Below are 15757 nucleotides of genomic sequence, written 5' to 3' on the forward strand. Positions count from 1 at the left end.
CCCCCAGCCTCCTGTATGGCTGTCTCACCTGCCCGAGCTCTGGCCCTTTAAGAAAAAAAGAACTAAAAAAAACCCACACTCACTAGCTCCTGCAGCGGCCTCAGAGCTTTGGGAGTCTCATGGAGGGGCCCCCCACATGGCGCAGGGCAGCTGTGCAGGGCACAGAGAGACCCCCCCCCCCGGCCAGGCAGGAACCAGTGAGTTTGGGGTTGGGGGGGTTCCTTAAAGGGCCTGAGCTGGGGTGGGTGGGGCATCCGCGGGAGGGGCTGGGACAGTGGGGAGGGTTGGAGGTCTTGTGGAGAGCCCCCCAGGCAGCGAGGGGCAGAAGGGGACAGCAGGGATCACCTGCCTGCCCGCCAGCACCCAGTGAGTTAGGGGTTATTTTTTTTCAGTATCAGGAATTGGGGCGGGGGTTGGATACATTTTGTTTTGTTAACATGCAAGCAACAAGAAGTGAAATAATTTCTTGCTGCTTGATTTCTTTGGCAACACTAGGTCATCTGAAACTCCAGCATAAGTCAATGGGAGTCTTGGTTGTACAAGAACTGAGAAAGACTGAGCTGTAATAGATGTTCCAGTACAAGATCTTCGGTATCCAAGTCTGATGTACATGATATATTCTTAGATTATAAGGCCAGGAGCACCACTGTGATCATCTAGTCTACTTCCTACCCAACACTGGCTATAGGATTTCCCTGAATTAATTCCTGTTTGAACTAGATCTTCAAATAATATCTGAACCTGAGTTAAATATTTCCAGTGGTGGACAATCTACCACAGCCCTTGGTAGCTTGTTCCAATGGTTAATTACCATTTCTAGAAAGCAGGTTTATTACATTAATTTAAACTTCTCCTCCTTTTCAACTCCCAGCCATTTAGATCTCATTATATATTTCTCTGCTGGAATGAAGAGCCCTCAGTTATTAAATTTCTGTTCCTTATGTGGGTACTTATAGACTGCAGTGAAACCATCTCTTAATCCTTTTTTGGAAAATCTAAATAGATGGAAAATTTCAATAGATCTAAACTTTTCACTGTAAGCCATGTGTTCTCAGCCTTTAACTTTTCTTGGCACTCTCCTCTGACCCTTTTCCAGTTTGTTAATATACGTTCTGAACTGTGGATGCCACAGTCAGACAGTGCATTCCAGTAGCATTGGTACCAACACCAAACACAGTGTTGGAAACATCATTATCTGATAGAATCCAAGAAGGAATGTCTTTCAGGTCTCTCTCTTCAGGAGACAGGGAAGAGTTGAAATGCTGGGGTCTTCACTTAATGACTGTATCCCATAGAGCTGTGTTATCTCACAGCTCTGAAGAAGCTGCAAGTCAGGGACATATGCCAAGAAGAATATATTATCAATTTCTAGAGGTTTGAACATAGAGGGTGTGGAAGGCAACAGCCCTGTGACTTGCCTTCATGTTTCGATTAAAGCAGTCTTTCCTCTTCTCTGCACAGGACGTTTCTTTGATGCCTTATAGCATATGCAGCTATATCAGCCCCTAGACTGTACTAAATCCCCTTTGTACCGTTCTAGCAGCATATAGGGGACATAAAGCTATCCTAAACCAGCAGCTGAGGATTCCTTTGGTCTAAGGGACTCTTCAGCTAGTACTGAGCTCTTCACCTTGATTATCTCAATATATGCTGGCATTGCAGACATCTTAGAGGTGTGCCTAGGAAACAGGCAGAGTGTGGTGTACCACAGAACAGGAATGTAAATATCATTAAAAAAAAATGATTGATTTAACTTCCTCTAATCATATCAATTAAACAGTTAACTGATAACACAACAGCTCAATGCAACTGCTGCTGGGAACTCGTTCCCAGGCCCTAGCCCCATCAGACAACACAGTCCACATCAAGCCAGGGGCTGAGAGAGTTTCTGTTGGGGCACCATGCAGCTTTCCTTCCCCCACTTCCCTGCTGGACTGTGCCCCACCCTGCACTAAATGATAACCAGTAAGCTAACCAGTTATTGCTGGGCTTATCAGTTAAATGATTAATCTTTACCTTTCACATCCCTACTGCAGAACTTTTCAGCAAGTCGGCCTGCCCCACTGACAGCCTAAAGAGTTAGCTCCTGCGGTTTCTATCCCTGACTCCTGCTGTCCACATGGAATCCAGGAGAGAAAGAGGGTAGATGCCAGCAGACAGATGTCCTGAGTGCCTACTGCTGGGCCTGACAGGAGGAAACAAGACCTAGTGAGACCTCCACTTACTCCCTATGACATGCTGGAGCAGCTAGCCATGGATCTTGTGCCATATAGTTCACTCTCTCAGCAAAGATGATCACCCCACAGAGTCAGGTGAGTAGAGCTAGAAGGCAGCTTCTGAAGTGGTGCTCAAAATGGGTCCTAGCGGTTCTGGTGAGAGGCCATCGAGGCCTGGCCTAACTTAAATGTTCTTCTGCTGAAGTTGCTGCTTCTGGGATGACTAGCCAGAGAGAGAAGGCAGGGGAATTTTCTGGCAGAGCTGAGCTGGCTGTCAAAGAGATGCTATTCACTGTTGGTCTCATCTCTTTCGTCCAGTGATGAAGAAAGCTTTGCATATTATTTTGTAAATTCAAATAAATATATTTAGGCCTTCTGGGCTTATCTAGCCTCCATTTCAAGTCCAGATTCTGCTGACTTTGCTCATTCTGTAGGGTACTGCGCTCCAGAATCAAAACCTACCGAGGTAAAAGTCTATAAATCCAGCCCCCAGAACTCATTCCTCCAGTTATTTTGAAAAATGCCTTTTATATTTACCCTTCTTACATTTAACCACGGCAAAGAACACTTGTAACTCAATGTAAGACACTTACAGTTTTTTGCTTCAGTCATGCAACTCAAGCATACAAACGAGCTCCAGGTTTTACATGCAGTTCATTCTTCATATTGCCTTTCTCGGCTTGTTTACGTTAGCTTAGCCGCCATCAAAACGATGTCTTAATTAAATCTGAAAAATGGACATTTGACTTTACTTTAAGTGATGATTTCATTCTGCCATGGATATAAATTCAAGTTATACAGAACAGACACACATACTATACTGAACCCACTCCTGGATTACTTTTTTTCTTTCATAATATATTATTAATTTTCAGATTTTCAACATGCTTATTTTCCCTGGGGGTTTTTTTTTTAATCTTTCCGATTGAATTGAAATGATTATCCATACAAGATCTCTTTTCCTCTGTCTTCAGTATGGACAATATTTTGTTGTCAGTATTTACTTCATGAGAACAAAAAAAAACAATTTAAAAGAAAATGTGCTGGAACTGAGACTACTCTTAAAGCCTACCACTTTAAAACTTTAGCTACTAAAGAACGTGAACTAAGTGCTCAGAAGACCTCTGTCTAATAATTAGGGGCACTTACACACACGTGAGGAGCCTGCTCCGATGCACTGGAAATCCAGCGCATCAGAGCAGACTCAATTAACTGAGTCTGCTGGAGCACATAAATTGATGCACTCTGGAAGCCTCATGCATCACATATACCAGCAATGCAGAGCATCGTGTATATCAGTGACACAATGCATCTTCATGCTGAGAAAATGGCAGCTGTGTGCTCTGTGTGATAAAGGCACCTTCCAGGCCTGATACTATTAAGACCTCGTCCTTATCTCTGGGCAAACCTCCCGCTTTGCTCACCTGCTACACCTTGCTGGTAAATGAGTAGGATGTCAATTAGGTGGGAGGCTGCCCTTCATGCACTCCAAATGACCATGAGTGTTCAATACATGCTCCTACCACCCCTACACGTGCCCCATGTCTCGCTGATGTCATGCTGTAAACTTTAACAGCTCTAGCTTACAGTCGGGTTGAACATAGCTCTCTGTAAGGCTGCTCACATACCACCCTACTTGGGCCTCTCTCTTACTGCACCCTTCACACAAGGGTCTCACACACTCCGCCCCCTCTCACAAGGCCCTCTTACATGCTGCCTATCCAGGTAACACTCACACTGCCCTACTCCAGAGAGATCCTCAAGCTTGTCCACTCATACTTCGGACAGCCCTGGCCCAGCCTTTTGGGCCTCCCGTGACCCTCATCTGGGCAGTGACTGCCAATTCCTCTGCATATTCTCTTCAGTCAGCCCTGGCCCATCCTTTTGGGTCCTCTGTGCCCCTCATCTGGGTGGTGACCTCTGATTCACCCCACTCCAGGGTCTCTCAGCCCTAGCCCATCACCGGGCCATTCCTTACTCCCTCCCCTTTGGGCTAACACACTGCCCCTCCTACTGGGGCCCAGGATTGAACACTCTTGGGACTCAGACGCTCCTCTCTCAGCTTAAATGGCCCCACTACTCAGTCCTGTCACTCTCAGGGCCCAGGGTCTTGCACCCCCTTGAGCTCAGGTGCTCCTCTTTGAGCATGCCTGGCCCACCTCCAGGGTCCAACACCCCATAGGACTCAGGCACTTCTCAATAAGCTTACCTGGCCCACTCTCCCCTGGTAACCCACCTGAAGGTGGGGCTTGGGTTAAGGAGCCCCTCCTCGCCTTTCACTAGGGAGGTAACTGGCCTGGCAGATCCTGGAGGCTCCCATGCCAGGCCACCCTTCCCCTGCAGGATGCAGTTTCAAATCATGCCCAAGACCAATGAGGCCTCCTCCGTCCCCATAGCTGCACCATTACCTCCAAAATATTCCTGGAGAGGGAGCTCCACCAGGCAATGTTATTCCCAGCTTCCTGATCTCAAAAATGATCTACTTTTATAACACAGCTCTCCCAAAATGGCTGCTCTCAGCCACCTGGCCACTCCCTGCTCCAACCCTTAAAGTGACAAACATCCTAAAGGGTGTTCTGTCACACTTTGAAATAAAACATGTTCGATGTGCTTTAGTTCAAAGTGCACCACACCATTTTCTCAGTGTGGGGATGCACTGTGCCACTGATATACATGATGGGCAGGTGCTTTTAATTAGTGCAACTCACTAATTAAAAGTGCCCAGTGCTGCATAGGGAGCACGTGTAAAAATCCCCTAGGGGCCCAACCCAAAGTCTTTACTTCTGAGTTGAAACTAGCCTCTGTTTGTATTTGGCCTCTGTCACCATGGCCTCCAAACACTTCACAAATATTCACTGAGAGTAAGAGAAGGAAATATTATCAGTATTTTTCAGGCAGGAAACTGAAGCACAGAGGGCCTTATCCAAATTCAGTGGAAAGTCTGTTATGGTCTTTGGATGAGAGTGATTTGCTAAGGAACACATACAGCAGGTCAGAGGCAAAGCTGATGATCAAACTAAGGACTCCTGCACCTCCACCATAAGATCCTTACCTATAAGATCATTTTTAGTGTCCTGGATTTTTTTTTTTTACATTACATTATTTCTAATTTATGAGTAATTTTTCTTGTTTATTTAAGTGTTTTGCTGTGTCTGTCATGTAAACTCATGACATGCACTAAAAAAATGAGTCAATAATCCAAACAACTCAGCTCTCCTCAGGCACACACATAGCTGCTGTTTGCTATACACTTTGAATTTTAGGTTTCTAGGAAATCTGTCCACTGTGCCTCTGAAAGGATCTCTCCTCTAAATAGAGAACAGAGGCTGTTAAAATGTGGAAAATTAAGAAAATGCAGAACACATCATTAAATCATATACTCAGGAAGCTGTGGCAATCTTTCCTTCCACTCACATAAGGTCCACTATAAATGAAATATATATTTTAATTATTTCCAGTTTGGATACTCCCAATGTGCAACAGAGAACCTCAACTGTTCACTGTAGAATAAAAGGAAAATTGGGTGGTAAAAAGAAGAATGTTGCAGCTAATGTGGAACAGTTGCACATTATATTCTACATTGCCCAGAGCAAAACTCTTCCTTTTATTTTGGAGAAAATGCAATTGATTTCCCCCTGCAGTACAGCGCCTGTGCTCACATTCTGTTTACTCATGAACTCTGACAGGTCTACCCATAGCAGCTTCATAAACCAGCTGCTCTCCTAATAACCACTGGGGTTGTAATTCTTTTAAGTTGCAGGGCTAACATATAATGATCCACTGGCCTTTCATGATGTTAGGCAGGCAGAGAGAACTGTTGACATATTTTATTTTTTGCATAGCATTTCCAATTACAGCGAGTAGAGGAACTATGAACTTTTATTCTGCACTGAGGCCTCCCCTCACCAGACATTCATCAGGTTGCATGTAGCATGCAAAGTCACTTAAATTCTGCCTCTCTAAAGAAACTTGGATGGATGCCTGCTGACCATTTCTCTTTGTCATTTCTGACCCAATGAGAATCAAGCTGTTGTCTTTAACGTGCAGTGGGAGCTACAGACTTACCAGTTAAACTGCTGTGATGGCTCACACCAGGGATGGAAAGAGGCGAAACCACAGAGTAGTATGCAATATCACTTTCCAAACCTTCTAGCCAGTTTTTATTTTTAGTGGGGTGGGAAGGTTTCTTACAATAGTGTTTAGTTTGCAACGTTTTTTGGTTTCTGTTTTTTGTTTTTAGCCTAACCTGTTGCTGCTCTAACTTCCTGACAAAGAATGGAGCTGCTGCACATTAAATGTTCCTTTAAGTCATTTGCTTTGAGTGTACTATGCAAGTCAGAATGATATGTCAGCTTTTGGCTTGCTAATCTCTCCAATCACAGAGAAATTAATACAGTGCTCTACAGCTCCAGAGCTACTTCGGGCTGTTGCTGTGCTACACATGCTAATCATGTGGAACTTCCTGGCAGCACTGGAGAATGGAACTCATCCTCCAGTTGAAAACAACCAGACCAAATTAGGACAATGAAAGTAAAACAAGATTCAGGGTATCCTAACTGCTTGTGGTTTCTTTGTGAATAGATTGGGAGGAAGTTGCTGAACTAGTGGGAGAGGGACTGCAGATTTATTTTCTTGTAGGAAAGAGATGAGAGATGGAAAAGGCAGGGGAACACTGCCATAGCAGAGAGCAGTAGAGAGTGCATCACACCCATCTCAATGATATTTATTCCAAATGGATAAAAGTTAGTGCTGGAATCTTCTGTAAATATTTCTTTAAATATGATAGATTTTTTTTCAGTGAAAATGTAAATCTTTTTATGTGAAAGGATTTTCTGTTGTACCCACATTCTCTCTCCTTTTCCAACCCCCTTTTTTTCTTTCTCATTTTGATGTTTTTTTTTCTTTTGCCTCTAGAAAAAGAGAGAAATGGAAAGGAGAGAAAAAAGGGTGGAAAGGGATGAAAAAAGAGAAAAATGGGGTTGTTTAAACTTTGATTGTATTAAAAAGTTTCCCATTAAAATTTTTGTTTAGGGAAAGTTCTTTTCCATCAAAAATATTGATGAGTTCTCTGTAATATACTCAAAAAAGAAAAGAGAAACTTTGCTGAAATACTATATGAATCTTTCTTGGGTGTTCAAGGACACGTGGCTATATGAATCCAAGTAGGTAAAAAAAAATCTGTCAAAGCTTTAGAGCTGTGCAAAACAGCTCTGTTCTGTTTCGACTTCCATTTTGATGTTTTGACAGGACAGTGTATCTTTTCGAGTTTTGTTTCATTGTGAAATGGCTGTTCCATTTTGTTTCATTGAAACTGTTTCGCTGTTTTGACGTTTCACCAATAGGCTATAATGGGGAAGCATGAAACTTTGTCATTTCTTGTCTGATTTGGATGAAACATGTAGAGATGGTATCCCCTTTTGAGACCATAAAGTCCGCCAGGTTTCAAGGACATAGGTGCAGGGGTTTCTGGGAAACTGCACCTCAGGCTGATGACAAGCAAAACTCATGTCACGTGTGTGTGTTAAGGCACAACAGGGTGAAAACTGTAGGCATGCTAGCCCCTGCTGAAGCCATCAAGCCTACCAGGTTTCAAGGAGATAGGTGCAAGAGGTTCTGGGAAACTGCACCTCAGGCTGCTAACAAGCAAAACTCGTGACATGGGTGACACTCTATGTCTAGGTGCAGCAGAATGGAAACTGCAGGCATGATAGGCCCTGCTGAGGCCATGGAGCCTGCCAGCTTTCAAGGAGATAGGTGCAAGGATTTCTGGGAAACTGAATCTCAGGATGCTGACATGCAAAACTCATGACATGGATGACACTGCGTGTCTGTGTTAAGGTATGCCCCCACTGGTGCTGGGGCCTCTACACAACAAGACAGTGTGCCCCAATGAGGCTGCTTCCTCCCCTACAGCCTCAGTCTGGTCCTCCACTTTAAATGACAACAGGCAATAACTTAGTAAGCAGTACAGTAGCACCAACAGCATCTCAGGCAGCCAAATTGTCACAGACTAGAGCCTTTCTTTCCTTTCCTGCAGGAGTTTCTTCTCCAGCAGCTGGCAGAGAACTCTCCCTGCCAGCCCCAACCCTGGGGCTTAGATGTGCCCAGGGCCCTGTGTCCTTCCAGTCAGGTGTTAGGGGTGTTGGTCTAAGGACATGGCACCGGCAGACAAGGTCCTTTCCTTTGGGCCAATCTAATCTGGTATGTTTTAGCAGGCTAACTGAATAGTTAGTTACAGAAATATGTTTTAGCAAACTTTCAGGTTGAAAAACTCTTTGTCAGGCTGAGGAAGCACCTGCACTTGGTCTGTGCTGTTCCTGGATGGAAGGACTAGTAAAGAAGCCAGAGGCTGGCATGCAATGCAGGCAAGAAAGCCAGTCAGTGAAAATGGAAATGGAGATGTCAGGGGGCGAGGGACAGGCTGGAGGTGGGTGGGGAATGGGGATGTAGCAGCACAGGTAACAGTGGAGAGATACCTGGGGAGTCAGATATCCAGCAGGTTGTAGCGTGTCATAAATCCAACGACTATGTCGAGTCCATGAGTTTCTACACCTAGGAGGCTGATGAAGTGAAGTTCATAGGCCCAGCTCTGAAAAGTGGTTTGTAAATTCAAACAAGCACCAAAACTTGCTAACCTAACCTCATCACCAGAAGCCAACTTCCTACAGCTCAAAACACAAAACCTGCCAACAATCTCCAGTACCCCCACAAACTGCACACTAAAATCTATCAAAGACAAGAATACCCAACTACCTGTGGGGGTACATTTCTCACAAAAAAACCACTGTCTCCAGTCTCTCAGGCCTGATCCAGAAAGGGAATCTACAAACCACTTTTCACAGCCAGGTCTATGAACTTCACTTCATAAGCCTCCTAGGTAGAGAAATTCAGGGACTCAATATAGACATTGGAATTCTGACACACTGTGACCTGCCGGACATCTGATTTCTCACGTATCTCTCCACTTTTACCTGTGCTGCTACATCTCCCTTCCCACCCCCACCCCAGCCTGTCCCTCACTCCCTGATGCCTCCATTTCTACTTTCACTGACTGGCTTTCTTGCCTGCATTGCATGCCAGGTTGGTGAACAGGATAGGCATTCATGGGCAACTGTGGCCAGATCTGGCCACATCTGGCTGCAGGTTGCCCAGTAGACCAAAGGGTCACACAGCAGTGGCTCCATGTCCTTGGCAAGATATGCAGTCATGAAGGCCTGAGTGCTATCTGCCTGATGGTGGGGTCTGGTGCCTCTGGACCCCACCATAGAAACCATGCCCTTGGCCCACATTGGCAGCACCTGTGGTGGAGGAGGCAACTGACTGGTGGATGGCATGATACCATGGGACAGTGGATCCCCCTCTTCCATATGCCCCTGCATCTGCCATTCTGCCTTCCTGATTCTCTTCACCAGCACCTCTGTCCACTGATTCAGGGTTTGGCTGCTGCATATACTACCCTTCACCCTCAGGTCATACTTGGCAGCCAGCACGTGGACCATACTGGACTGCAAGGGATCAAGCCGTTTCTTGATGCCCTCCTTCAGCTGCCTCAGCAGTGCTTGGATGTCTGGTGACAGTGGCTTGCCTCAGCCAGGAACATTGAACCCCTGGAAGCTCTTCATTTGTCTCTGAAGTTCCCTCACTACAGGGATCACTTGGCTAAGAAGGGCATCGCCAGTGCTGAGGGTCTCGTTGACCTCGAGGAAGGGCTTGAGGACCACCAAGATCTGGAAGATGGTATCCCACTCAGCTCTGTTCAGGGAGCTGCTGATCCCAATCTCCCCAAGCAAGGCCATCTAATGGATGGTCTTCTGTTGCTCCACCAGCCTCTCAAGCATCAGGTATGTAGAGTTTCACCGAGTCTCCACATCCTGCATGATTTTGTGCTGTGGGATGTTCAGCTCTTTTTGTTTGTCCCACAGCATCTTGCCCCCTTGATGCTCCTGTATAAGTAGCCTGCCACCTTCCTGCATTTGGAAATGAGCTTGCTGGTAGTGCTGGCACCATCACTGGCAGCCCTGTCCCCCTCCAAAATGTCCCTGACAATGAGGTGGAACTTGTGTGCCACACAGCGGATGCCAACAAAGTTGGCATCATGGATCACCTTGACCATATTGGTTTCATTGTCAGAGACCATGAACCCACAAGTGAGCTTGCCCTGCCCACCGAGCAACTCCTGCACCAAGTGGTTCATGGCCTGCGTGATCTTGGTTGCCATGTGGGACTCATCCATCACCTCAGCTTGAAGGAGAGCCCACCAACAGCCGGACTGGTCACACCAGTGCCCTGTGAGAGAGAGGTAGGCATGATCTCCACCCCGGCTGCTCCATTCTGAGATGAAGTGTAAGGCCACCTGTAGGCCTGCCTTGTGCAGCTCCTCCCTCAAGTACTCCCTGCATGTCTCATACAGGGAGGGCACCACCGTCCTGCTGAAGGTGGTACATGTGGGCAATTGGTAGTATGGGGCCAGAAGTGCCATGAACCACCTGAACCCTGGCCACTCAACTAAGGAGAAAGACCGGCCATCAACAGCAAGCATCTCCTCAATGCTCTGGGTGATCTCTCTTACCCTTGCAATGTGCCCCCCTTTCTGTCCGCCTTTTCCCCACTGTTCCAGGGTGGCCTGCCTCTGCTTTGAGGGGACAGGAGCTTTGGAGAAGGAGGGGAACTTCCCTTTGGGCATACTCCCACTGGTGCCAGGCCGAGGATGAGCAAGGGCAAGGGGGTGGTGCCTGCAAAGATGCATCAGCATCCCTGTGGTGCTCATGTGTTTTGTTCCCTTGCCCTGGCTGGTTTTGGCTCGGCAGTGCAGGTGGATAACATACATGGGATCATCTGCCAGCTCAAAATGCTCCCAGACCAGACTACCTGCTCACTTCTGGGGTGTGGGTGCATGTGTGGATGCTCCAATTTCCCCCTCCTCAGCAGGCAGAGGCACAGCAATAAGAGGAGCAGACTCAGCTGAGTTGCTTGCCTCCGCAACATCTACCTTAGCCTCCTCTGAAGTGCTTTCTGGGGAAGGAGACCTGGCTCTTGGGGAAACTTGAGGAGTGTGGGGCACAAACTCAGCTGATTCCCCCTCCTTCCCCAGAATTTCCCTTGCTAGGACACTCAGATCCAGGTCCAGCCCCAGCTCTCCTTCTGGCACTGGAAAGCTCAGCATGGGAAATGAAATGGAGGTGGAGAAGACTGTCATGCTGGTGCTGGTGCTGCAGCTTGTTGTCATAGTGATGGTAGGGGAGGTTATGGCTGGTGCTTTTGGAGGAGATGCAGTCTCAGACACAGGCAGTGGCACTGGCACTGTTCCCCTCTCCCTGCTGCTTGTGGAAGCTTCATCCCTGCTAGTTGTAGGAAAGAAGCTGCATCTCAGTTTGGGGGGGCGGCAGCGACAGGACTTACACCTCTCCCTCTACCCAGTCTTCTGCTCCTCCCTGAAAGCTTGCCAGCTGCCTTTCCACAAGGCTTCATGGTGTGTTTCATAGTGTCTTGCTTTTATACAACTATATAAATGTATCCACGTTCCTATATAAATTCTGTAAGATATGTAGTCTATGCCGCAAGGTATAAATGTTTAGAAATAAAATATAAATGCATCTCCCTTCCTATATAAATTAAATTCTACAGTGTAATAGCCAATATAATTTAAAAATTGAAAAGAATAAATAAATGAATGTAATAATAAAATAAAAGGGTCTAGAAGAAAGAAAAAGGTATTCTGGAATCCCACTTGCTAGGCTGGCTAGCAAGTAGGAAATCATTCAAATCAATGTTAGTAGTAGCCTTCATTTTCTAATCCTTCTGAGCTGCTGGAAGACAGAGCTCAGTAACTGTCAGATCCCAAGGCAGAAAGCAGGACAGTTCAAACAATGCTGCCTTTTATGCTATTTTTCCATCCGGCCCCCAGAGCACTGGGATTGGAAGGGACCTTAGAGAAGGATCAGTCACTGGCCAGCTACACAGTCAATATGAGGCAGCCCTTCCCTCACCTTTCCCCTCCATCTCCTTACTTTCTTTTTCCCTGCAGGAAAGCCCAGCTTGAGCTTCGAAACTCGAAATGTTTAAAAATTTTTTAAACATTTCAACTGCCCTCATTTCATTTTAAGACTGTTTTGAAACCCTTCATTTCATTTTGATTTTGATGTTTCAAGCTCAAAATGAGTTGACACAGCATCAAAATGAAACAGCTGGTGAAATTTCGTACAACTCTAAAAGCTATGTGTAATGAAAAATGTAAATCTTGATTAAATTACAAGTTTTTCTAGAAATGGCTGATTTCTTTAATGATGTTTGGTTCTTCATGGAACCTAAGAACCTAAAAACCAAACATTACAACCAAAATGGTAGTTTGTACCAAAAGTAAAACCTTTCCCTTTCCTTTTCCCAAACTGCAAAACAAAAAATTAATCAGATAAATAAGATATATATACTGAAGTTTTCATTATTTTGGGACAGATTGGCATTTAGTGCAATTGTGTTTCAAACTGAATTCTCCTATCAATAAATAGTTATCAAAGAAAATTGCAAAATTAAATGTATAAGAACAAGAAAAAGTGGAATTCTATGATATAGTGGCAATGTGTAGGAGGTGCACAGGGTGCACCCCTTGAGAGCACTGATGCATCCCCTGTAAGGCCATGCTCCCTGTTTAGGCAATGGGCAGGGGAGCAGGAAGGAGCATCAATGCCCCCCCTGCAAGCACTGGCCAGGAAGTGGGGCCACTAGCAAAAGCGGCCATGCGGCTTCCAGAAGTGGTCACAACTGGAAGAGTGGCGCAACTGCTTTTTGGTGAGTGAGATTGGCCACAGGCCCTCCCCTCTTCCCGTGAGATTTGCTGCCAGGACACCTCCCCCCCATCAGTGAAAGCGGCCATGGGGGTCACTGACTGGTGTTGGGGGGGAGGCATGTGCCCCCCCCAACTCAAGAGGCACCAGTTGTCCATGCTGTGACAGATGCTATACCAACTAAATTTTCTTTCCAGTGTGTCAGGCTCCACTGAAAATCCAGATAGTTTTCTGTTGAATTCCCAACTTTCCAGAAAACATATCTAACATCTAACAGCTGTTGTGCTTGCAATGCTTTCTTCTGTTTTTCAATACACACACATATATGCAGATAAAAGCATATGTAGATAGCACTTCTGTTCACAGATCCCAGTGAATTAAATCTTACCATTGATTTTAATAGGGAACTGAATTTGGGTTTTTGGCCCTCATTCACCAAACCATGTGTGTCTGTGCTTCACCCAAAAGATGCTTAAGTCTGTCCTCACTCACTGAAGCATGTAAGCAAAAGTAATGTCAGAGGCTTCCATTGACTTCAATAGGAATTGAATCTGGCTAATAAGCTGAATCTTGCAAATATTTGGGCATGATGATTCACACCAGCTGAAAATCTGTCCTCTGAAACATGTTTGTTTTTTTACCAACAGAAATCTCCCTTTCAATTAGCAATGAAAAGGGAGAGAGAAAGGAGATGAGGCTGCTTATACAGCATGTGCCCTGATTCTGCAAACATGAAGGCACACGAACATGAAGGCTTACATATATTAGCTGACCTGTTTTGTGTAACTACCTGTAAGAAAATAGAGGTGGCAGATGTTTTGTGGGCCATCAAATCCAGTCCCCTCCATTCACAGGCAACCAGTTACCCAAGGAATCCCCAAAATGTCCACTACATATCCTCACACACAGCAACAATACCCCAAACACCAAGAATAGTTTATTATATACTATAAGTAAAAGCAAGGAAAGGCACTGACAATGCTCTTTCACAGCAGAAACAAAAAGATATAGTTTGGTTATTGTATGCTTAAAAAAGATCCTAGGAAAAGGACTGTGCTCCACGCTACAGAAAGTAGCAAAGTGTCCCACAATTCATGGCTTTGGGGTAAAATTCCCTACAGACACCTAATTTGATAATCAGTGGCTGTGTCTACATGAGATACTAACTGCACAGTCATTTAGTACCCACATACACAAGTACTAAATGACTGTGCAGTAACCAGAGTTTCTGTGCAGCAGCATTGCCAAATGGCTTTTTAGGTGATGCTAATTGCGCAGTAGCTCATTACTACTGTGCAGTAGCATCTCATCATGCTTCATGCTATGAAACGCTACTGCACTGTAGTAATGCACTACTGCACAGTCAATGTGTTGTGCAGACACAGCCAGTATAACCCTGAGTGGAAGAAAAAGACCCTCTAGCCAGAAACTTCTGGGTTTTCTAAGTACTGGCAGAAGCATCAGCTCACTCTAGTCTAAACCTCCAATCTAAGTTATGGCCAATATTGCAGTGCTTCAGAGAAAAGTGAAAAAAAAATCCTCAGACACCAGCAGCATTCATGAGGAGAAAAAAATCCTTCCTGGCCCCAACAGCAAAGCCCCCAAAGGATGGGAATTCTAGACACCTTACATACTACAAAAGAGTTTCTATGCCTTAATCTGAGGACCACAAATGTGTTACTCCAGTGTGAGGCCAGTTCACACAGCTTGCTGAACCAGAACTCCCTGTTCTATGATACTATCCCTTTCATAAACTTTTCCAGGTCAGTCTTAAAAGTGATTCAGATTCTTTACTCTCACCAGTTTGCTTGGAAGAGAATTTCAGCACTTTATTCCTCTAAGATCAATCTTCTCGTTTCAACTTGTAGCCATTTGATCTTGTGCTGGTGATGTTTTTCAGCCTAAAAAGCTCATCTTCTTCCCTAATATTTACCCACAAATCTGTTTGTAAAGTGATCATATTAATTTCCTACTTAATTTCCTTTTTGCTCAACTAAACAAGCCAAGTTCCTTTAACTCTCTTTCATAAGAAAAGTCCTCTATTCCGTCAAGCACATTAATAGCTTTTCTTTGAACCCATTCCAGTTTGTTTTCATCTTTTTTGAATACTGGTTATCAGAACTGCACACAGCATTCTAAATGAGGTTTTCCCAAAGCCTTGTAAAAATAGTCCTTGTTTCTTCTGCATATATTGTGCCCTAGGACTGCATTGGCCTTTTCACAACTGCATCGTGCTAGCAGCTTATGGTCATCCTATAATCCACTAATACCCCTGACTCCCTTTCTTTCTTACATGTCTCCAGTATGCTCTCCCCATTTCATACACAGAGGGAGCGTAGACACATGCATTTAAGTGCAACTCAAGTTAATGCACATTAAGCTAATGGACTTTAAGTGATTTTTGGTGCCTACACATGAAGGGACTTGGCATTAAACTTACTGCCAAGTCTCTGCAACCCTGCCATGTGCCCCTAGTGGCTGGGCAGACCCAGCACTAAAGTTAGTGCTGGGTCAAGTCTACACGTGCATTAATGTGCTTTAACTAATCGTGCCTAAATTTGATACCTGCATTTGCAGGTATCAAATTTAGGCATGATTAACCTAATTGCGCTATTTTTAATGTGCATTAAGGCCACGCATGTGTAGATGCATGCCTGTAATGTGCATTAAATTATGCTAATGTGAGTTAGCAGATTTCATTAATGCCCAGAGGATGCACCTCCACATGCCCCTGACTGTGCATTTGGTACGACGTAGTCA

Source organism: Gavialis gangeticus, unplaced genomic scaffold, assembly GCF_001723915.1.
Source record: "Gavialis gangeticus isolate Ggan-Ray unplaced genomic scaffold, GavGan_comp1, whole genome shotgun sequence".
In the NCBI taxonomy this organism is placed as follows: domain Eukaryota; kingdom Metazoa; phylum Chordata; order Crocodylia; family Gavialidae; genus Gavialis; species Gavialis gangeticus.